Genomic DNA, 23557 nt, shown 5'->3' with positions numbered 1-23557 from the left:
CCTGATTCGCAGCCTCCTGGCTATCACGTACATCCCAGCCATGGTGGGAAGTCCCTGTGGCATTGTGGGCCTGTTTAAATAGGTTGCACTTGGTTACCACCTGCTCAGAGTTGGTGGTAATTGAGAAGTGCTAAACTGCGATTATAGAGGAATCGCTACTTGCGAATTTTTTGAAAATCTGATTTTGCGAATTCGCAAATAGCGATGTCGGTAACAACAATTTCCGCAAATACTGGGACGCAGACTGCGATTACGCTAAAATATTCGCAGAATCAACTTTACGCAAAATTGCTAATCGCTAAATTCGCGAATCGCTATTTTTTGCGGCGGACACCTTTTCTACATAGGTAAAGTCAGTTTTGCGATCGCAAACACCCAGATTCTTGCGAATCGCAGTGTTTGCGATCGCAAAAGTGTTTCCTACATATGGCCCTTAATACCATAATAAACCAATCCATCCCTTGACACCAAACCTGTAACCACAGAAGATAATGTGGAACATCATGACGACTTTCAAAGGCACCACATCCATATCCTAAGGGGATAATGCCAACACACAGTGCCAACATCCCAAAACACCACATCTATATTCAAAGCAGACCCTAATTAATATTTGACTCCATCCCATGACACTGAACTCTTAACCATAGAAGATAATGCGAAACATCATGACAACATTCCTAGACACCACATCCCAAGGAGATAATACCCCCACACCCTGCCAACAAAGCAAAACACCACATTTATAACCAAAGGTGATAATACCACAATAAAACACTCCTTTCCATGATGCTGCACCCTTAACCACAAAAGATACTGCAAAACATGATGACAATATTCCAAGGCACTACATCCATGTTCCAAGGAGATATTGCCACATCCTGCCAACATATCCAAACACCACTTCTACATCCAAAGCAGACCCTACCTTAATACAATACTCCATCCAATGACACCGCACCCTTAACCACAGAAGATAATGCGAAACACCATGACATTCAAGACACCACATCCATTTCCCAAGGATATTGCTCAGCGCCATCCCCTCCAATTGCTTTGCGCAGTCGGGCCCAGAACAGAGGCTGCTGGTCCAAGTCCTCCTTCCACTCCAGGTAGGTTTTCTTCTTTACCAGTTTGGCCAGTTGGTGTTAGCGGGAGAGGCTCCTCATGGATACTTTCTCCAGGAACACCATCACCAAGGAATCCTTGCTTTCTACAAGAAGGCGGTATGTGGCCATCCGCACTTCCAAGGAGCACCAGTGGCTGCACAGGTAATGGCGGCTGATCAGACACACCACCCAGCGGCTCCTATAAATGCTGTCCATGATGTTATCTAAGATGTCTTTGCCGACCTCAAAGTCCCTGCCATGCAGACACACTTTAAAGAACGGGGGTCCCCTCTCTTCCAAGTTGGTCAGGAACTTGCGGACAACCCAAGCCTCATCGCAGCTGCTGTAAGAGACAAAGGCGTCAAAGTCATATTGCCTCTTTCTGTCGTGTCTCCAACGATAGTTCCACCAGGTCCTGAGCATGTAGTAGAGATACAGGAGGTACCAGCACACCTTGTGATACAGCAGGACCGTGATCAGGAACAACAGGTTGAAGGAGAAAGTCCCAATGAAGAGATGGTATCCTATCAGCAAGCTGCAGTTTTTCTCCAAGAAATTGAGAAAATTCAGCTTCTGTGGCCCAAGAGAGCATGTCTGGATTCCCAGCTCTGGCACGCTCACTTGGGGGTGAGTGGTCACCCATCTTCTGATCCAGGATTGTTCACACAAACAATCCAGGGATACATCCTTCAGGTAGATGTAGCGCATACTTTCTACGTGGTCGAGGAGACCCTCCTGAAGGGTTTTCACAGGCTGGGACTTCAAGATTAGGAGTTCCAGAGAGACAAGGTCTCTAAACATGGTGGCTGTAAAGTCCTCTATCCCAGAATCCTCCAGGATCAAGGTTCTAAGGTATGTCAGGTTCCAGAACAGCTGCTCAGGAGTCAGGAAACTCTTCTTTATGTCCAACTTTAGGTTTCTTAGATGGAGATGGCGTAAATTGTGAAGATGCTGCAGGCTGTTATTCAAGGGGCTCAAGGATTTATAGATAGGCATATCTGCAGATGAACTGTAGTACAAATATTCAATGTTAGTAAAAGACAGGAGCCCCAAGCGTTCAGTCTCTGAGACCCCAAGTGGTAAACATAACAATATGTGGTTTTCTCGTAGGTGAAGTTCTTTCACAAATTTGAAGTCCTTGCACCAGCGAATACGAATCTCTGGTGCACTAATGTGAAGGACTTCAAGTAAGCTGCAGTTGTTTGTGCATTATTGAAGACTTTGCTTCCAAGGTAAGAGTAGTGAGTTCTTTCTGTTCGATTTTTAATTCCATAGTGGTCTCAAAGCTGATGGATAGCTCCTGAAGCTCGCTCTTCGCGGTCAGGGAGCTATGTTGGTTCTTGAGCATGTTGCCCCTGAGGCCCAGTACCCTGACACTACTCAAGTGATCAAAATAGAAGTTCTCAAGCAGAAAATGTTTATTGTAGTTCAGCTGCAGAGATTGCAGCCTGTCAAGACCAACAAAGGTGTTCTTGTCCAGGGACACAAGGTAATTACTACTGAGATCCATTGTTTCCAGATTAGCCAGACAGAAGAGCCGCTCGGAGCCGATATTAGTGATGTAGTTGAAAGACAGATCCAGGTGTGTGAGGTTGGACAGAACATTGGGGGCCCCGGGTGTGCACAGGTCTAGGCTTTTTATCTTGTTTGCAGAGAGAACGAGGGACCTCAGGTTCAGCAATTTCTTTGCCATATCATTCGTGAAAGCTCTAAGGAGGTTGCCGGACATGTTGAGAGACAACATCATGGAGCATCCTTCAACGGTCTCAGCGGGAAGATCTGAAATAAAGTTTTGAGAGACTATCAAGTTCCTGACCCCCAGCCGAGACACCACAGTGCAGACATCTTTAATCTTCAGATAGTCCTCATTTTTCATGGCATTTAGGGACAGCATTTCAATGCTCTTTATTCCAGACCGCAGAAGCTCGATGACCTTGAGACCAGTCCCGTCTACCTTGAGGACAGTAAGACGAGGGAAGTTGCAAAATGCATTTTTATCCACACTTTTTAGATCATTGCTTGTCAAATCGAGGGTGGTAATCCTTGGAAAGAAAATTGTGCTCTCTCTGATGTTGTCTGTGTCAATGCAGTCCTCCTCCCTGGCTTTAACAATACCATTCCTCTTGATTTCCAGGACTTCCAGAGAAGCCAGTGACTGAAGCATAGTGGTCAGTCTGTACAGCCTACTAATCTCATTCTCAGACAAGGCTAATACTTGTATTCTATGTAAGGGTTTAAAAAGATTTTTGGAAAAAGCTGTATCAATTTTCAAATATCTGAGTTCCAAGTGTGTTAGGTTCTCCAATCCGCCAAACACCTGATCATCCATGTCTACGGGTGAAGTGTGCCTGGTATCTCCTTTGATTCCCAGATGTCTCAGTTTGGCAGCACCATTGAAGGCTCTTGCAGAAACATAAAACGATCCATACAAATAGAGCCAGGTCAAGTTATGATACCTGGAGAAGGAGTCTGTAGGAACGGTTGGCACGTCTAACACCAGGCAGAGGGTGTCCACGTCCACTGGAACCTCTCTTAGATCCACCTCCATGTTCCTCACTGTGCTGCATTTGCTGAAGGCCCTGAAACCTTCGAAGGGGAATCCAAAGCAGGTCGGGGCTAACACTCCCGGGGATCCCAGCTGGTCCCACTGGTAGATCTCACACTTGGTAGTGGCCGTGCCTGACACGATAGTCCAGCAGCCGGCAACCACTGTGCAAACCACGACCACAGAAAACGTTCGCAGTGCCATTTCACACCACTGCTGTCTCATCAGTGGTTTGAAGTGCAGGTGTCTGTCTGAGCAGCGGCGGTTGTCTGTATGTCTACCAGACAGGGTTATCTTAAGATTTAATGAACCGCGTCCTTCGTCTGTTCTTTGTAGTTTGAAGACACAATATGCCTCTCAGTTGGGTACTGAGACTGAATTGCTGCCCGGGGCTGTGGGAGTTCAATGACTGGTTCACATCAGGGTTTGAAAGAAGTAATAATAGTTGCAACACATTTACTGGGGACTGGATGTGACACATGAGAGGCGTGGTTCACAAATTTACGTTGCAGCCTCTCCTGCTACATGGTTGTCCCTACATTTACACACACCCACCCATCAAAGCTGGTCAGGCGCACATGCCCACACTCCAGTTTCTCCCAGTTCTCTCTGTGTCTTTGGTAGTCGATGCCCACAAGACTTGAGTGGTATCAGGGTAGCTGAACCCCAGCTTGTCGACCTGCTTTTGGTGAAACTGGCTAAGAGCAGTGGACCACAGATGACATCATGGCCTGCAGCCCACCCCTACTTCAGGAAACCAACATTCTTGGTTGGTTGGAAAGGGGCCTGTCCCGTGTGGGGATGTCTGAAACTCATGTGGCCCAACCTGTAGGCACAACCACCCATCCCCTCCACTGAGCATGACTAAACCATCGGCCTGACCCCACTCTCCCCACAGAGAAGAACAGGAGGGATAACCCAATCCCCTCCCACCCCAGAACCGGAAGGACGTCACTGTATTGGGAGTGATGTCGCCAGATGCCAGGCAGAGCCAAAGCCACTACTCAAGAGTGGTCCTGCTCCAGCAGGGCTATTGAGAAGAGACGTTGCTGCAGGGTCTGCATCCGCATCCCTATTGGACAGAGCTGGACTTGACAGCATATGCCATGGACCCTACCTGCTGCTGACGGGGCTAGGGGTGACCACCTTTCCAAGAGAAAAATACCGGTCGTTTGGTCTTGTCTACAGATTCTGCAAAGACTGGGTCGTGGTACTAAATAGAACTTTAAACCGTATGGAATGTATGCATTTGTAGCATGTTTTTTTTGCTTTTGTTCACTTTTAATATTAGAGTCATTAACACAACTCTAGGACACACTTAAAAGTGCTTTCTGTTTATATTAGCTGTTTGAGTTATGCACAGACAAAGGCTAAAAATACCGGTTTTAGGGGATGTTTCTTATTTTTGTACCTACTGGATCATCAAATTACTGGTGGTGCTGGTAGAAAACCAGCCAGGCGGCAACCCTAGATGGTGCCCACGTAGCATCGCCCGCATCACTTCTCTGCCTCTCGTAGAGCGTGTGCTGGGCCTTCCCAGTCTCTAAGTTTGCTTCCCTTGGGCTTGTCGTCCTGTGGGGCAAGGGTGGAGTTCTCTGATGCTGACTCCAATGTAAAGCATTTACTCAGTGGCGGCTGGCATCTTAAAAATATGGTGAAGCATGATGCCTCAAAACTCATCATAAAGGCTGAATCCCATCTGGTGTGTCTCTGGCAGGATCCTGGTGACTACCATCAGGAAAGGGTAAAAGGTCTTTCCTGCCTAGTGGATACAAATCCAACCAATCCTGGATCTTCTCTCGTGCTGTTTTCAGAATGAGTGCAAAAACCCCAGTTGATGGACAGAATACAGACCAATGTCATACATTCACCCCAGTACATAGATCTGGACCTAAATCCATCGTTTTTTTGGTCACCATGCCATTCCAGTTTGAACCCAGCCATCTGCAAATCAGACTTGACCCTGTGCCTCATGGGAACAGTCCAGCTCGAACTGCCAAGCCAGGTCCTCCCTGGACTGGAAACAAGCATCCTTAGACCGGTTTCGGGGTTTAACCCCTCTTTAGCCAGGATAGCTTGATTCCAGTGGCATGGAGAGCACGGGACCCACGTCTGGGCATACCCGTCCTACTCGGTGGTGACAAATGCAAAAACAACAGTTGATGGACAGAATGCAGAACAATGTCATACATTCACCCCAGTACAGAGATCTGAGCCTAAATCCATCGTTTTGTTGCTCACCATGCCATTCACAATTGTGTGTCTTTTGTTTTCAGAATGAGAGCAGCTCCAGGATTGGTTGGAACGGGCTAACCAAGCGCTCATTTTCAGGCTGGGGGCCTGTGTTAGCAATCCCCTGCCTGTTTCACATCTCTGGGTTTGCTGGGTCTGCAGTGGTTAAGTCAGACTGGCTGTTGGAAGGCAGCCGGCCAATCTGATATCCACACTGCAGGGTGCACCCCACCCCCTGTCCTCACACTTGCGCTGAACACAGCATAAGCTGGTAGCAATTAAAGTGGCGTAGCAAGCCATTTTATTTATTTGTTTTTACCTCCTATGCTTGCAGCAGGCAGGAGGACGCTTCTCCGCCCTTTAAGAGGAACAGCCGCTGCATTCACTGGCACCTGTAGGATAGGCTGTCATCCCTGACAAGTATCACACATTTTAAGTTGAATTAAGCAATTTTAATGCCTGTCCCCACATTTCTGCATTAAAAAGTTACACCACGCATTACCATAGCTGCTCTGTGCATTGCTCGAGGTGCTATCAGCAGTGCTCGCTCATCCAGTGGGTATAAGCAGCATGAGGGGTGCTGGGGTTTCCTGATGCCCAAGGCAGTCTGTCAGAGCTGGGCTTATGGTTGAGGATAAGTGGTTGTGATGGACCTCCAGTGACCGGCCTAGGCTCGGCTTGTCTGCATCAATGGTTCATGCTTCAATTTAAAAAAATTTATATAGCGCATGGCTACCTAACTTTTCGGTGTTGGAGCAGGTGCCGCGAGTAACCCTAGCTCATTTGGTCAGCTAAGTTCATTCCAACAGGAGGCATCGTTTCCCATCACTAGCGCCTCAGTTTTATTCCATTCAGCTTTAGATTCAGCTTCCTCCTCGCGACATCTGTCTCCTCCTCGTGACATCTATCAGCATCCTCCTCAGGGCATCTGAAGCCTCAGTGAAGAGCACTACAGAGACAGACCAGCCTGATAGAGATGTCCTGCCTCTCACAACCAAAGCCGGCCTGGCTGCAGCATGGCAGACACTTGTCTTCATGGAGCGGGCGGGGTCCACTCATCAACTGGCTGCTGGCAGTGACACTTCAGTGCCTCAGACTGGAAGGGTGCTTTCTGGGGACACTAAACATGTGTGCACCCCACAAAAAAAGAAACTCTGTTGTTAAACTTGGCATAATTTGGCAGGTTTCCCCTGAGTTTTTGCTTTCTGACCCTCACGGTTTTTGCTGGCTTAGTTTCTCTGCGCACTTTTCTCACTGCTGATCAGTGGTAAAGTGCAAGTGCTCCTGTTGTAAATTGTGTTATGGATTGGTGTCAGTCACCCCTAAGGTAGGCCCAAGGTACCCCTGTGGGCAGGGTGAAGTGTATGTGAAAGGTAGGACATGCCCTGGTGTCTGTGGCATGTCCTGATAGTGAATTACTGCCAATTTCGTTTTTCACTATTGCAAGGCTACCACTTCCAATAGAACAGAATGGGGAGTTTGTTTATAACATCTTATAAACATAACTGGCCCTGGGAACTAGGTAGAAAAATAAAGTTTAGTACGTCTGAACTCAGAATCTAACGATGCATCTTTTAGTGAAGGTGATTTTTACATTCAGTGTTTGAAAATACCACTTTTAGAAGGTAGGTATTTTCTTGCTCAGCCATCCAGTAGGCCTCTGCTGGGGTTGTGGATTGACTGTCTGGGTTTTGGATGACAGGGGCTGGGGAGGAGCTGTGGCTCCAGATAGTCTATGTGGGTCAGGAATGAGCTGAATAGACCTGGGCTACATTTAGAGTAGGGGGAGGAGATTTCCTTTCACCTGAATGGGCCGGATCTGCCTCTGACAATGCCGTCTCCACCTCCTGTCAGGAAGCCACACTAGAGAGGGCAGAACTGGTTCTGGCTGGGCACAGACACTCTCTGCCTGAGATGACAAAGCATTTTGGGCTATAAAAAGTGGGGCCCAAACCCTTGAACTTAAGAACTCTTTTGGACCAAGAAGGCTGCCAAGAAAAAGAGCTGGAGAAACTGTGAGGAGGAACTACCACTTTGCTGAGTGCTTTGCTGTGTTGGCCTGCATTGGCTGCTTCTGTCTTGGGCAGTGAAAGGACTGGACTGGACTTTCTACAGTCTATTCTTGTGTGAGTTTCTCCATGGGCTTGAGGCATAGCTTGCCCCCTGTTCAAGAAGTCTCAGGAACAGCAAAGACTTCACATTCTTCTTCCCTCAGCACTGGAAACTGTGTGTTTTGTGCTGCAACAGAAGAAAAAGCAACCCGACTCCGTCTACGACGCTGCTGCCGACGCCGCTGCCGACTCCGTATCCTGAAGGCACCACAGAGGGCACCGCCGCAATGCCGCACCACAACCCTGGTCTCACAGATGACGCCTGTTGATGCTGCCACCGAGCCGCTGATTGCACTGTGACCTGTGGGCACCGCACTCTGCACCGCCTATCTTCACGATGCCGCCTTGGTGTCTACGCGACGCCGCTCCACGACAAAATCGACGCCGCTGCCTGCACTGTGGTTCAAGGGCACCGCTCATAAAGTTAGATGACGCACCACCTTAATCCTGCACTACAGCCTTGGCCTACCGACGCCGGCGCCATCGACTCGAGTTCGTCAGCCAACGAAAGAGGATCAGCAACGACGACACAGCTGCTTGCACCATGACCTGCCAGCACCACATCACGTCACACCACGCCCCTGGTCTCACCAACAACGCCATCTCACGCCGCCACCGAGCCGCTGCTCACACCGCGACCTGAGGGCATCGCACTTTGCACTGCTGCACTTTGCACCGTAGCACCCGACGCCAGCGCTTCTGACTTCAACCGCGAGGAGTTCGATCTGCAAAAGCATGTGACTTATAGGGCCTGATGACTCCTGTACCGACCTCCGGAACAGACGCCGTACTTTCGGAGCTCAACGAGAGGTCCCGACACCCTGCATTTCTAAAGTTACTGTTTTGCGGGTCTTCCCAACACCGTAGATGGCCCACCTGATGTGGTCAGCCAGAACTGTTTGTATTTGTTTGTTCACAACGCATCATAGCCCCAGAGGGAGCTATCTACTTCAAGGAACAGTTTTTTAAGTTTATTTTGATAACTGAAGATTTCTAAGTACTGTATTGTGGATTTGTTTATCGTTTTTGGTCTTGTCTTGAGCATATAAAAATATTGGATATTTTTCTAAACTGGTGTGGTGTCCTTTTGTAGTGCTTACACTGTATCACTGTTGGTTATGTGCAAATGCTTTTCACACTGCCTCTAAGATAAGCCTGTTTGCTTCGGCCAAGCTACCAAGGGGGTGAGCATGGGCTACTCTAGGAGTGTAACTCCCTTATCCTGACTAGGAAGAAGGGTCCCTATTTGGACAAAGGTACCTACCTTTGCCAACTAGAGACCCCCATTTCCAACACCTGTTAACTGAATGAGTGAAGGTGCAGCGGCTGTCTTCATCCTGAGAGGCATCTGGCGGTTCTGTTTACTTGCTGTGGTTTTTAATCTTCTATGTCAGGGGTTTCACAGCAGTTTCAGGCTATGTGAGAGCTTCTCATCACTCTAAAGTGGGAAATCTGTGATATTTATCTCTTTAAATGGATTTTCTTACTTTGGTTTTATCAGTGATCGTGTCACTTAAGGCATTACACATTTAGCAGTGTGATGTAATTCGCAAACTGTAATCATGGAAATGACACATATAGGCAGTCTGTGAACTTGACACTATGCTCTGGGTCAGACGCTGCTGAGGAGGAAGTCACCCTTCACTTGCCTACTCCTTGCACCCCACCAGGGCTGAGGAGGGAGAGGATTACACTTACACCTGAAGACCTGCTCCTCCTCAAGCCATACAGGTTTAACAGCTCTCTAGAGTGTAAAATAGTGGAGTCCAAGCACAGCATAAAACACTGCGAGACCCCCTAACCTAGACCTGAACCTGCTGTGCCATAGTGGAGCCCAAGCACAGCATAAAACACTGTGAGACCCCCTAACCTATCCCTAAACCTGCTGTGTCATAGTGGAGCCCAAGCACAGCATAAAGCACTGTGAGACCCCCAACCTAGACCTGAACCTACTGCGCCATAGCGGAGCCGAAGCACAGCGTAAAACACTGTGAGACCCCCAACCTAGACCTGAACCTACTGCGCCATAGTGGAGCCCAAGCACAGCGTAAAACACTGTGAGACCCCCTAACCTAGACCTGAACCTGCTGTGCCATAGTGGAGCCCAAGCACAGCATAAAACACTGTGAGACCCCCTCACCTAGACCTGAACCTGCTGTGTCATAGTGGAGCCCAAGCACAGCACAAAACACTGTGAAACCCCCTAACCTAGACCTGAACCTACTGCGCCATAGTGGAGCCAAAGAACAGCGTAAAACACTGTGAGACCCCCTAACCTAGACCTGAACCTGCCGCGCCATAGTGGAGCCCAAGCACAGCATAAAACACTGTGAGACCCCCTCACCTAGACCTGAACCTGCTGTGTCATAGTGGAGCCCAAGCACAGCACAAAACACTGTGAAACCCCCTAACCTAAAACTGAACCTGCTGTACCATAGTGGAGCCCAAGCACAGCATAAAACACTGTGAGACCCCCTAACCTAGACCTGAACCTGCTGTGCCATAGTGTAGCCCAAGCACAGCATAAAACACTATGAGACCCCCTAACCTAGACCTGAACCTGCTGTGCCATAGTGGAGCCCAGGCACAGCACAAAACACTGTGAGACCACCTAACCTAGACCTGAACCTGCTGTGTCATAGTGGAGCCCAAGCACAGCATAAAACTCTGTGAGACCCCCTAACCTAGACCTGAACCTGCTGTGTCATAGTGGAGCCCAAGCACAGCATAAAACTCTGTGAGACCCCCTAACCTAGACCTGAACCTGCTGTGCCATAGTGGAGCCCAGGCACAGCACAAAACACTGTGAGACCCCTTCACCTACACCTGAACCTGCTGCGCCATAGTGGAGCCAAAGCACAACGTAAAACACTGTGAGACCCCCTAACCTAGACCTGAACCTGCTGTGCCATAGTGGAGCCCAAGCACAGCATAAAACACTGTGAGACCCCCTCACCTAGACCTGAACCTACTGCGTCATAGTGGAGCACAAGCACAGCGTAAAACACTGTGGGACCCCCTAACCTAGACCTGAACCTGCTGTGCCATAGTGGAGCCCGAGCACAGCACAAAACACGGTGAAACCCCCTAACCTAGAACTGAACCTGCTGTGCCATAGTGGAGTCCAAGCACAGCATAAAACACTATGAGACCCCCTCACCTAGACCTGAACCTGCTGTGTCATAGTGGAGCCCAAGCACAGCACAAAACACTGTGAAAATCCCTAACCTAGACCTGAACCTACTGCGGCATAGTGGAGCCAAAGCACAGGGTAAAACACTGTGAGACCCCCTCACCTAGACCTGAACCTGCTGTGCCATAGTGGAGCCCAAACACAGCATAAAACACTGTGAGACCCCCTCACCTAGACCTGAACCTGCTGTGTCATAGTGGAGCCCAAGCACAGCACAAAACACTGTGAAACCCCCTAATCTAGACCTGAACCTGCTGTGCCATAGTGGAGCCCAAGCACAGCACAAAACACTGTGAAACCCCGTAACCTAGACCTGAACCGTCTGTGCCATAGTGGAGTCCAAGCACAGCATAAAACACTGTGAGACCCACTAACCTATCCCTGAACCTGCTGTGTCATAGTGGAGCCCAAGCACAGCGTAAAACACTGTGAGACCCCCTCACCTAGACCTGAACCTGCTGTGTCATAGTGGAGCCCAAGCACAGCATAAAACACTGTGAGACCCACTAACCTATCCCTGAACCTGCTGTGTCATATTGGAGCCCAAGCACAGCGTAAAACACTGCGAGCCCCCTAACATAGACCTGGACCTACTGCGCCATAGTGGAGCCCAGGTGCAAGGTAAAACACTGCGAGACCCCCTAACCTAGACCTGAACCTGCTGCGCCATAGTGGAGCCCAGGCACAAGGTAAAACACTGTGAGACCCCCTAACCTAGACCTGAATCTGCTCCACCATAGTGGAGCCCAAGCACAGCCTAAAACACTGTGAGACCCCCTAACATAGACATGGACCTACTGCGCCATAGTGGAGCCCAAGCACAGCGTAAAACACTGTGAGACCCCCTAACCTAGACCTGAACCTGCTGCACCATATTGGAGCCCAAGCACAGCATAAAACACTGTGAGACCCCTTCACCTACACCTGAACCTGCTGCGCCATAGTGGAGCCCAAGCACAGCATAAAACACTGTGAGACCCCCTAACCTAGACCTGAATCTGCTCCACCATAGTGGAGCCCAAGCACAGCCTAAAACACTGTGAGACCCCCTAACATAGACATGGACCTACTGCGCCATAGTGGAGCCCAAGCACAGCGTAAAACACTGTGAGACCCCCTAACCTAGACCTGAACCTGCTGTGCCATAGTGGAGCCCAAGCACAGCGTAAAACACTGCGAGACCCCCTAACATAGACCTGGACCTACTGCGCCATAGTGGAGCCCAGGTGCAAGGTAAAACACTGCGAGACCCCCTAACCTAGACCTGAACCTGCTGCGCCATAGTGGAGCCCAGGCACAAGGTAAAACACTGTGAGACCCCCTAACCTAGACCTGAATCTGCTCCACCATAGTGGAGCCCAAGCACAGCCTAAAACACTGTGAGACCCCCTAACATAGACATGGACCTACTGCGCCATAGTGGAGCCCAAGCACAGCGTAAAACACTGTGAGACCCCCTAACCTAGACCTGAACCTGCTGCACCATATTGGAGCCCAAGCACAGCATAAAACACTGTGAGACCCCTTCACCTACACCTGAACCTGCTGCGCCATAGTGGAGCCCAAGCACAGCATAAAACACTGTGAGACCCCCTCACCTAGACCTGAACCTGCTGTGCCATGGTGGAGCCCAAGCCCAGCATAAAACACTGTGAGACCCCCTAACCTAGACCTGAACCTGCTGTGCCATAGTGGAGCTCAAGCCCAGCATATAACACTGCGAGACCCCCTAACCTAGACCTGAACCTTGTGGTAAATAAAATCTTCTTTACCGGACTGAATTTCATACGGAATCTTAAAATAAAGTAAAATAGCTCAGAATAACAAGAGGCAGAATCCGTGGTATAAGAGGTTTTCTAAATGGGCTTTATTCCATCAAAAATGGCCGACTCGAGTCGCGGCCTTCAGGTTCCGTCACCACGAGGGTTCAGGAAGTGAAGTACAATACTTTATTGACAGACATGCATTTTTATAATAAGTACATTACAATGAAACGAATGTAGAAGGCGTAACATTTGATAAGAAAAGTGACATAACAGGTACGTAATCGAAACTAGGCGTAATAAGGAATAAAAGAAACATAATTGGTTAGGATTATCAGACATAGGTGGATCTATAAGATAATACTTGGCATAGATGCGCGCGCAGCAGCATGACGTGTGAGTGACGTGCAACTAGGGGGTGAAGGGACTTGACATTTAGCTCTACATGTGGAGACGAGAAGTCTGGGGGGTCAAGTCAACCTAATCCCAAATCATATCTAACATCCTATGTTTAAAGAACTATGTTATCCACAAAGAAGGACTCTCGGACAGAATCTATTCTATACTAACTGTGTGTGCGTGTACAAGCGTCTAAGTGTCTATATGAGAAGCGAGAGGCAGAAAACTTTCCATGGCAGCAGGGCTATGAATCACTTGCAGGAGGACGGAAAGGCTGAGTCCTTTGCTTGTGAGCTAAAGGAAATGTTTACCTAAATCACTAGACAGGAATGCATCGGCTGGAGAGCAAAATAGATAATTCGAAGGTGAAATACAGCTTCTTGGCAGGCAGGCGAAAACTGGCCGAGGCAGGCACCGTTAGCTGCACAGGGAGTAGGACAAAGTTCATGGATACAGATGCGAGCTCAAGCTGAAGCTGTCAGAGACAGAGAGCAGGGAAAGGCTTTGAGGACAGAATCGGGCCTACTTGCCTGAACTGCAAAAATGGAGTAACTTAGCCATATAAAGTCGGTGGCCTTTCATACTTAGGAATCGAATATCCAGCCCATTGATGGCGGATCTGACAGAGAACATGTCGACGGTAGACACACATATGTTTGCGTCTTAGAAACTGGAACTGGAGGGAACATACATGTACTTGTAACATGCATATAGAACCGTTGGGGTCCAAGATAGGGGACATAACTGATCAGGAAAATCCACATTTCCACATTCCCTCCTTGTCCCCTACTTGCCCTTTAAGAGATATCAATCTTCATCATTCCATCGATTTGCTCATGGAGCATCATTTCTTCTTCCTTCTTCTTCCGGTGTTTTGAACGAGAACTGTGATATGGAATGCATGATGTGGCACACAGACCACAAATCGCTGGTCCACATTGCAGGCATAAACAACAACTGAAAAGCATAAGAAGGCCAATACCTAGGAAGGATAGAACTCTCCATCCCCAGGCTGATATCACACTCCAAAACCACCCGGACCACGTCCAAGTGCCTGGATTTTCGTGTATCTGGCTTACAATCTTATGAAGGCGTGTTATAGCTTTATATACAGATGGCGAATTTTCTGGTATGAATATGCAGCAGCTGGATCCGATGACCCTGCAAGCTCCGCCCCTATCGGCCAGGATGACGTCAAGGACAAGACGATTCTGGAGAACAACAATTCTCATCACTGATTGTTCCTCTGTCAGATTGCCTAGGGCGGCTATAGTCTCGTTTACTACAGCTTCAAGAGTCTTGGTGAGTCTGCGTATCAGCTTACTATTTGATATGGTACCTATATAGGGAAAGATACCTTTATTGAAATCTACATACTTGTCCCATGCCGTCTCAGTATAATCGACAACTGGGAGATCTCTACGCTCTCTTTTGTGTACTAAATGAACATTTCGATAATAATCAGGGGGAGCTAGGAAAACAGGTGGCAGAAGGAATGCTATGTAACAGGTACCATCCCAATCTAGAGGCAGACGCATATATGCCGTCTGACCACATATAAAGTAAGAATGGCGAGAAGCTCTAAATGAAGATTTACCTTGATCACGATATTCTACTGTAGTAACGCATTGGCTATGGCCCATATGTATGGAACCAACTTTTCTCACACATAATTCACCCTTAACTGGAAATACAGACATAGTGGGCAGAATTAGTTCAACTTCGGTTTTGACATTCAAAATCATAAGATTAGGCGTAAAATTACCTAATTTATACACTTCATTTTCTAAATCAGTTCCTGTTCTACTGGGGTGACCCTCCTTATTAGGGTGACAGACTTTGAATAAAACTAGATTCAGATTTCCCCATATCCAATGTTGTTGATAAACTGCTGTGTCTGGGTCTATGGAATTTAATAAACTAAACCATGCTCCACAGGAGCCATTGTGTGTGAACGGATGTGGAAAGAAAGGCAGAACTCCTTTGTTATTCTGATAGGGAGGGAGTCGGCCACACACCCAACAATTGGTGGCATTACTAGTCTGATGGGAATGATGTAACATACTAATGAATGTGTTATTTCGCAGCGCAAGTCTATAGGACAACTCATGTGGGGGTAGGTCACTAAAAGAATGTTCATCAGTTATATTGAAAGCACGTTTAGAAACAGGATAATACATATGCAACAATATACTTGCAGTAACTATTAAAAAACTCAAGGAAAACAAAATTAATAAAGTCACAATACAGTGGCTACGCAGTAATTTACAATAAGCATGTCGTTTCATTATGATTCTGGACTCTACATCATTCAGACCTAAGGGATACATGTCGGGACAGATTCAACCGCTTCACCTTGGAGAGGACTTAAACAATCAAATCGTCCGACAGTTTGGATCTGGACCTGAGTTTCTGCTTATAGAGTTCGGTGCTACTGGCCTCAGCCAAGGGTAGCTTTGAGTCAATGGGGGAAGACACACGGGGAGTACTGTTTGTGTCAGGAAGAAGTCCATGAAATTTCTTGATATGGCTGGAATGCACCCAGCCTTTTCTCCCTTCGATCTTCACAGCTGTTCTGGTCGTCAGCAGGACCAACTTAGGAAGCCTCCACCTTGGCTCCAGTTGGGTTTTCCGATCGAAATTCCTGACGAGAACATAATCGCCGGGAATTACATCATGAGGTTTCACCTCGGTGTTGTCGGGAAAAGCTGCGACTACCTGTGAACGACAAGATTGTAGTGCAGACATCAAGGAAGCCAGGTAATCTGTCAGCATATTACAGTCAACATCAGTTATTTTACGGGGTATAGGCGTCCCCCACATATTCGGTGGTCTACCAAAGATCACCTCATAAGGTGATAGCCCTGTTCGAGAGTGTGCTACCATTCTCATGTAAAATAGCGCAACTGGTAAGGCTACTATCCAGTCCACACCTTTTTCCTGACATATTTTAGACAATCTGATTTTTAAAAGTTGATTATGTCGTTCCACGAGACCTGCTGCCTCGGGGTGTCGGACACAGTGGAATTTCCACTGATATCCCAACAAAAGCGAGACATGTTTCATTAATTCGGATGAGAAAGGCTGGCCGTTATCTGAATATACAACACGTGGTAAACCGTACCGTGGGAAGAATTCTCGAACTAGCTGCTTGGCAGTAGTCGGGGCAGTGTAATCTGATACGGGATACGCCTCTGTCCAACGGGAGAGAGCGCAGACAACTACGAGAACATATTTGAATCCTCGACAACGTTCCATCTGAATATAATCCATCTGGAGGACTTCAAAAGGATGGTCAGGAGGCTGAAATCCACCCTGCTCTACGGGAACACCCTTTCCTGGATTAAACTGACAACATATCATACAGGTACGAACTTTTTGTTTAGCTGCTGCTCGTAAATGTTTGTTGAACCAAATGTGCTGAATGCTGTCTAGCATAGCCTTCTCTCCTAAATGTGCTGGACTGTGAACTGTAGCTATAATGGCTTGAACCATGGAATCAGGGAGAAACCATACAGATTTCTCCTTCGTCATCCATCCTTGATCTGTCTGGATCCCTCCTAGTTCAGTCCACTTCTTTATTTCTTCTGCTGTGGCATGTGTCTGTATGTCAATTACGTCAAGTGCGGGATCCTTAATTGTCATACACTGTGTTGGTGTCTGAACTATTGGCTTTGTCATGCCTAATGTGCGATTCTGAGCAGTCTGTTTAGCTGTTCTGTCAGCTAAATCATTGCCTTGAGAAATGATATCAGTAACCTTCGTGTGTGCTTTACATTTCATAATCGATATAGCAGTGGGTAGATGTATTGCGTCTAACAAGGCATGAATGAGGGGTCCGTGCTGAATGTGGGCACCATGGGAGGTTAAATAACCTCTCTCTCGCCACAGCACGCCGAAGTCGTGTACAACTCCGAATGCATAACGTGAGTCAGTGTATACATTAACTTTCTTATTTGTGGCTTGAATACAGGCTTGTGTTAGAGCAATAAGTTCTGCTGCTTGGGCTGACAAAGTATCTATACAATTTGTCTCAATAACTTTAGTGTCTGTTGTGACTGCATACGCGGCCACTAAATCTCCTGTACTTGTTCTCATGCACGATCCGTCTACATACAACGTCAGGTCTGGATCTAACAATGGAACGTCTGTCAAGTCTTGTCTAGGTTTCGTCTTTATTTCAATGATTTCAACACAATCATGAGCTAGTGGGTCTGTTCCAATTACAGGTAATAGTGTAGCAGGATTCAATGTATTACACCGTCGGATCTCTATGTGTGGTTGAAACAATGTCAGTTCATAACCGGTAAGTCTTGCTATGGTCAAGTGTTGTGTTTGTGTTCGGTTCACAAGAACCTCTACTGCATGTGGTACTTGTACTGTCAATGGATGTCCTAACACTATGGCATCGCTTTGTCTGATTGCTAAAGCTGTCGCTGCCACTGATTTCAGGCATGCAGGCAAAGCCTGAGCTACGGGATCTAATGTACTGGAAAAATAAGCACATGGCTTGCGTGATCCTGCTTGATCCTGAGTGAGTACTGACAAGGCAGTACCTTCGCGTTCTGTGACAAAGAGTGTAAAATGTTTGCTATAACATGGTGTTGCTAAAACAGGTGCTTGACATAAAGCTTCCTTTAGGCTTTCAAAAGCTTGTGTATGTTCCTGAGTCCAAGGGAGAACAGTCGATGTGGCTGCCTCCTGTGTGGTTAACTGAATGAGTGGTTTTGCTAGAAATGCGTACTGAGGGATCCACTGCCTACAATATGAAGTGAGGCCTATGAAAGCCCGCACCTCCTTTTGTGTCTGGGGTATTGACATGTTAGCAATTAACTGGATGCGATCTGGTGTAAGCTGCCTTCCCTCCTTGGACAGCGAGTGACCAAGATAAATAACTCGCTGGACACAGAATTGCAGCTTAGAAGGAGACACCTTGTGCCCCTTGTCGGCTAGGAAATGTAAAACTGTCAGAGAAGCTTTTTCACATTCTGGCTCGCTTCTCGCTGTGATCAGCAGATCATCGACATATTGAAGCAATGCAGTATTGACTGGCATGTGGATACTGTCAAGTTCTCGTTTCAGTGCTTGGCTGTAAATGCTGGGGCTTTCTGTGAATCCTTGGGGAGCGCGTGAGAATTTAAAGCTGCGCCCATTTAAACTGAATCCGAACAAGTATTGGCTTTCCGGATCTATTGGGACGCTGAAAAAGGCATTCTTGAGATCGATTACAGTAAAGAATGTTGCTTCGGAATCAATTGCTGTCAACAATGATGATATATCAGGGACCACAGGGAATTGTGGTACAATGCACTTGTTTAGTTCACGCAAATCAATAACCAATCGGTACACTGGTGGGGCAGTAGGATCAGTTCGTTTAAGAATCGGAATTATCGGTGAATTACATACATTGGAGTCTGTTTCTACAACTACTCCCTGGGCAATCAGCTCATCAATGATTTTCAGCAAAGCCACTACAGCATCATGTGGTAACTTGTATTGTCGCATTCGTGGTAGTACCACTCCTGCTTTCAGTGTGACTCGATAGGGTGTAATGTTCATGTAGCCAACATCCGTAGGGCCTTGTGCCCATAGATGTACTGGTAAAGTCTGTAGTCGGGGATCCATGTCTCTAGACACATAGTGACCTTTAAAATCACGCAAAAACAACCTTACTCCTTCCGGAGAACAACATATTATGGCTCCTAGTGCTTTCAGAGTTTTAATTCCTAACAGATTTTCTGGGCATGATTTAGTAAGCAATAAATCTGTAGTTCGTGTCAAAGGTCCTATCGTAAGTGGTAGAGGCTGTGATACTTCATTAACAATAGGTTTTCCTGAAAAACCAAGGGAAACATTTTGAGAGCCTGAGAGGGGTGCCCCTGGAACTTCACTACGTTTTATGGTTGTTGGACTTGCCCCTGTATCGAGTAAGAATTTTCTATCTTGACCTAATAATTCACTATGTACATAAGGTCCTTCTTGATCTACAGGAATCTCGATAAGCGGTAAGTCAACTTCCCTCTCTAGGCTGGTTCATGCGTAACGCTGATACTCAGGGTATTCATACTGTGCAGTCTGATACATTTGTCGTGTTGTGGTTTGTGTGGCAGTAGCAGGCAACGGTGGTGCAGCTGGCACAAACTGTATGGGTTGCTGTGAGGCTGGCATGGACTGTTGTTGAACTGGCATGGACTGTCCATGCTGCATAGCTCCTTGTTCATTCTGATCTTGTCTAACTAATCGTGGTCTCTCTTTTGCAATACCTGTAGCTATATTACGTTTCAGGACTGGACAATCGTGTACATAATGGCCCAGTTGTTTACAGTAATTGCAGGTTCCCTTTACAGGAACTGCAGAATCACCAGAATGTGTCACACCCTTTTTGTGACCATCTGCTGGTACTGTCTGAGAAACTAGCATTTTCATTTTTGTATCCTTCATGCGTTTATGCTCGTGTTCTTGTTCATCCCTAATTCTATTGTGATGATACTGTAACATTTGTAGCATTTGCGACGGAGTGTTACTTTGCCAGGTACTCTCGAATTTCAATATTCTATTCTTTACTGGAGGCAATGCATTTTCCACTAATTTTGTCACAAATAAATGTGGATATGAGTCACTACTTGCTTTTATACCACTATTTATACCAAAACATTTTTCAAATCGAGCATAATAATCGCTTGTGTCTTCATCTTGCTTTTGTTTGCAGGCTGTGATTGCACCCCAATCTTCCTTTTTTGTAGTTAATAAACGTGGCAGTACCTGTACTAGTAAACCTGGTAACAGTTTAACTTTATCCCCGAGCCCTGAACCTGCAGTTCGGCCCCTTTCTTCCTCTGCTAATGCTGTCCAGTCTATCTTTTGGTCTCCCACTTCCCACTCTTTTTCTTTCAGTTTTTCATAAATGCCCGCAGGCAAAAGCACCTTTAATATCGTCATAATATCAGGAAAGGTGTACTCTCCCATCAGTAACATGTCTTTAATTTCTCGGTGGAAACCCGCTGGGTCTTTGTCATGACTAGGTACTACTTTTTTCATTTCTAATAATTCCATTTTTGATATGGGTGTGTAAACAAATACACGGTGAAACTCATTGTCTTCGCCTTTTATTGGGTGCACTTCTCGTAAGGGATTTTGTCTATCCATATAGTACGGCGCTCTTTCTCTGCGGGGCAGCGAGAGAGAATCCGGACTTACAAAAAGGACATACTGCTTACGTGACACTAATATCTCTTTAATTAGCTTGTTACTAGAACCTCTCCATCTGTTCGTGAGTAGTTCCGTTAATATATCAGGTAAAGGACCAGGGTCAGCATGTTGGCTCTTATATAATATGAGGAGTTGCTGAATCATATAGATTCCAGCTAAACGTTGTTCATCTGTACTGAGATTAAAAAACGTGTGTGCTACGGTCTCATCACCGTATTTTTCAGGACTGTCAATCCAGTGAACAGCTGATCTGGCTAATTCTTGCTCATCCATGGAATCGAGGAGGTGGTAACCCCTTCGTTCTCGTAGTATTTTATCTGCGGCTTGAAACGAATGTTCAGGAGACTTCAGATTTATTACAGGCGTCGGATACGTTCTGCTATTATTTGGACATACAGAGTGTATGGGATCAGAAAAACATCTAGTATTTTCACAGGATCTTCCTCTGCCTACATAGGCTATGGTCTCTGACTGTCTTGCGGAATTCCCTGATTCGGACACTTCATCTTGCTCAAACTCGTCTGTTCCCAATCTCTCTTCATGAATACGCTCTATTTCTTTACGGATTTTTCGGCACATGGCATTTATACAATTTTGCTTATCGTGTCTCCCTTCTGATATATTCTGACTCCATCTTGTAAGAATAAGCATTGCATTCGGGTCTACCCCCGGACGGTCTTGATTTCTGATCACACAGTTTATGAGGAAACGTAACAGTTCCCCCTGTATCTCTACTTTCTGGAATTCCATAGCTCTGTTAATACATCCTGGATCTCGTCCTGTTTGAACAAAATGATATATGTTATCTAGATGCGTAATCATCCCTGGTAACCTCGCTAAATACTCTGCGGCTCGCCTGATACGTAATGATGCCAGGACCATTTCATCCTCTTTACCAACCACCGGGTCATATCTACAATTTACAAGGAGTTCTTTAAGCGTACGTTCACTTACGAATTTAGGTGTACGAGAATGCGCTGACTCTTGAAAAACAAGTTTATTTATTCTGGGTGGTGTAAAGGTACTGCTAGCACCTCCCGTGGCCCCATCTGGGGCGTCGGGTGTGAATGGGTTCGTTGAACGTGACACAGCAACTATGGGTGTCGACACCCCTGTAGAATCGACTGCGGAGACAGATGCGGAAACAGATGTGCTTGCCGACGCTTGCGTCGGGACTTGCTGTTGCACGGGTACAGATACCTGATCCTGACGTTGAACCCCTCCGCCAGACGGTCTATGTGGTGTGGCGTTAGCATACTCGGGAGCTGCATCGTCTAGATATGAGGAAAGAAAAACATCTTCTGCGGTTCTGGGATGCCCTTTTTGATGTACCTTAATTGGAAATAATGGGGGTGGCAAGTCTTTTGGCATCTCTGTAACAGCCTTAGGTAGTCCTTCGGCTAGAAGGGGATACATACCATTCATAAGAGCATTTCTTTGTCTATTTACTTGTTCTGATTTCACTCGGATACCTTCCTCAATTAATAGATTTTCTTGAACTTTATTTGAACTTTCTTTACTCCTCTCTTCTTGTCTACGTGCTTTTTCTGTACGTCTATGAGATTCTTTACGCCATAACTCAACAGCGTCTTTCTGTGACTGTCTGACCTTTCTTTTCCATAACTCTTCCTCTACTTTCATGATGCACTCTGCATCCCAGGTTCCCGCTGCGGGCCACCTTTGACTTTCCGGCAATCCCTTGGTATAATCTACCCATAGATCAAGAAACAATATGGCATCTAAGCCATGCTTATGGTACATAAAATGCCCTGGAGTGTCCCTAGGAGGAATAGGAACTGCTTCTTCAAGCACCCCTTTTCTGGTAGTAATCTGTCTTAACTTCGAGAAAAGCGGCATATTGACAACTGATCTGATACTTACTCTTGAATTCACTTAATACTAAAAACACAATAATGAACAGTGAACAATGAACAATCATTCATACCACAATATGCAAGACATTTAAACACTTTAAATATTGAACATTAAATATTTTAACAATGACCGACAATGATGACAGTCTGCCTAACTAATCACCACGCTGAATTCTTGACAGTAACTGAATACTTCGGAATACTTGATATACTGCTAAACAGTACATATACACTGCTAAACAGTGCAGACCGGATTTGTGTACCCAAATCCGTCTTGACCGGCACAACCTATGTGCGCGTCAACACGCCTCCCCGGCGATGGTACTCACCGAGTAGCTCCTTGAAACGGAAGGCCTCAGAGAATGGACAGGACTCGATGACTGCGGACAGCGAACCCTCTGGACATCGGGATTTCGAGAAACCTGGTGGGCCTCTGTATACCTCGGATCTTGCTCTCTCAGCTAGGCTCTGGTCGGGATACTTCGCACTTCTCACCGCCTCGTCTGGGTTGATCGCAGCCTCAGTCGCCCCCGCTTGACCGGAGGGAGCTTACAGGAAATCCTGCTGGTACGCGTTTATGGTCCGTCCAGTTGTGGCAGGAGACCGGGCCTGCAACGCACCGCCGGCGCGTGAGATGAGAAAGTGTCCCTGTTCGGGCGCCATTATGTGGTAAATAAAATCTTCTTTACCGGACTGAATTTCATACGGAATCTTAAAATAAAGTAAAATAGCTCAGAATAACAAGAGGCAGAATCCGTGGTATAAGAGGTTTTCTAAATGGGCTTTATTCCATCAAAAATGGCCGACTCGAGTCGCGGCCTTCAGGTTCCGTCACCACGAGGGTTCAGGAAGTGAAGTACAATACTTTATTGACAGACATGCATTTTTATAATAAGTACATTACAATGAAACGAATGTAGAAGGCGTAACATTTGATAAGAAAAGTGACATAACAGGTACGTAATCGAAACTAGGCGTAATAAGGAATAAAAGAAACATAATTGGTTAGGATTATCAGACATAGGTGGATCTATAAGATAATACTTGGCATAGATGCGCGCGCAGCAGCATGACGTGTGAGTGACGTGCAACTAGGGGGTGAAGGGACTTGACATTTAGCTC

The 23557-nt window shown here is 46.7% G+C and overlaps 1 pseudogene; it reads right to left on the bottom strand.

Annotated features, from left to right (window-relative positions):
* Window positions 1-998: 998 nt before the first annotated feature.
* Window positions 999-3858, bottom strand: LOC146869268 (uncharacterized; annotated as a pseudogene).
* Between the last annotated feature and the right edge of the window lie 19699 nt (window positions 3859-23557).

Source organism: Triturus cristatus, chromosome 1_1 (genome assembly GCF_964204655.1).
Source record: "Triturus cristatus chromosome 1_1, aTriCri1.1, whole genome shotgun sequence".
Taxonomy (NCBI): domain Eukaryota; kingdom Metazoa; phylum Chordata; class Amphibia; order Caudata; family Salamandridae; genus Triturus; species Triturus cristatus.
This window is presented reverse-complemented; position numbering and strand designations above follow the sequence as displayed.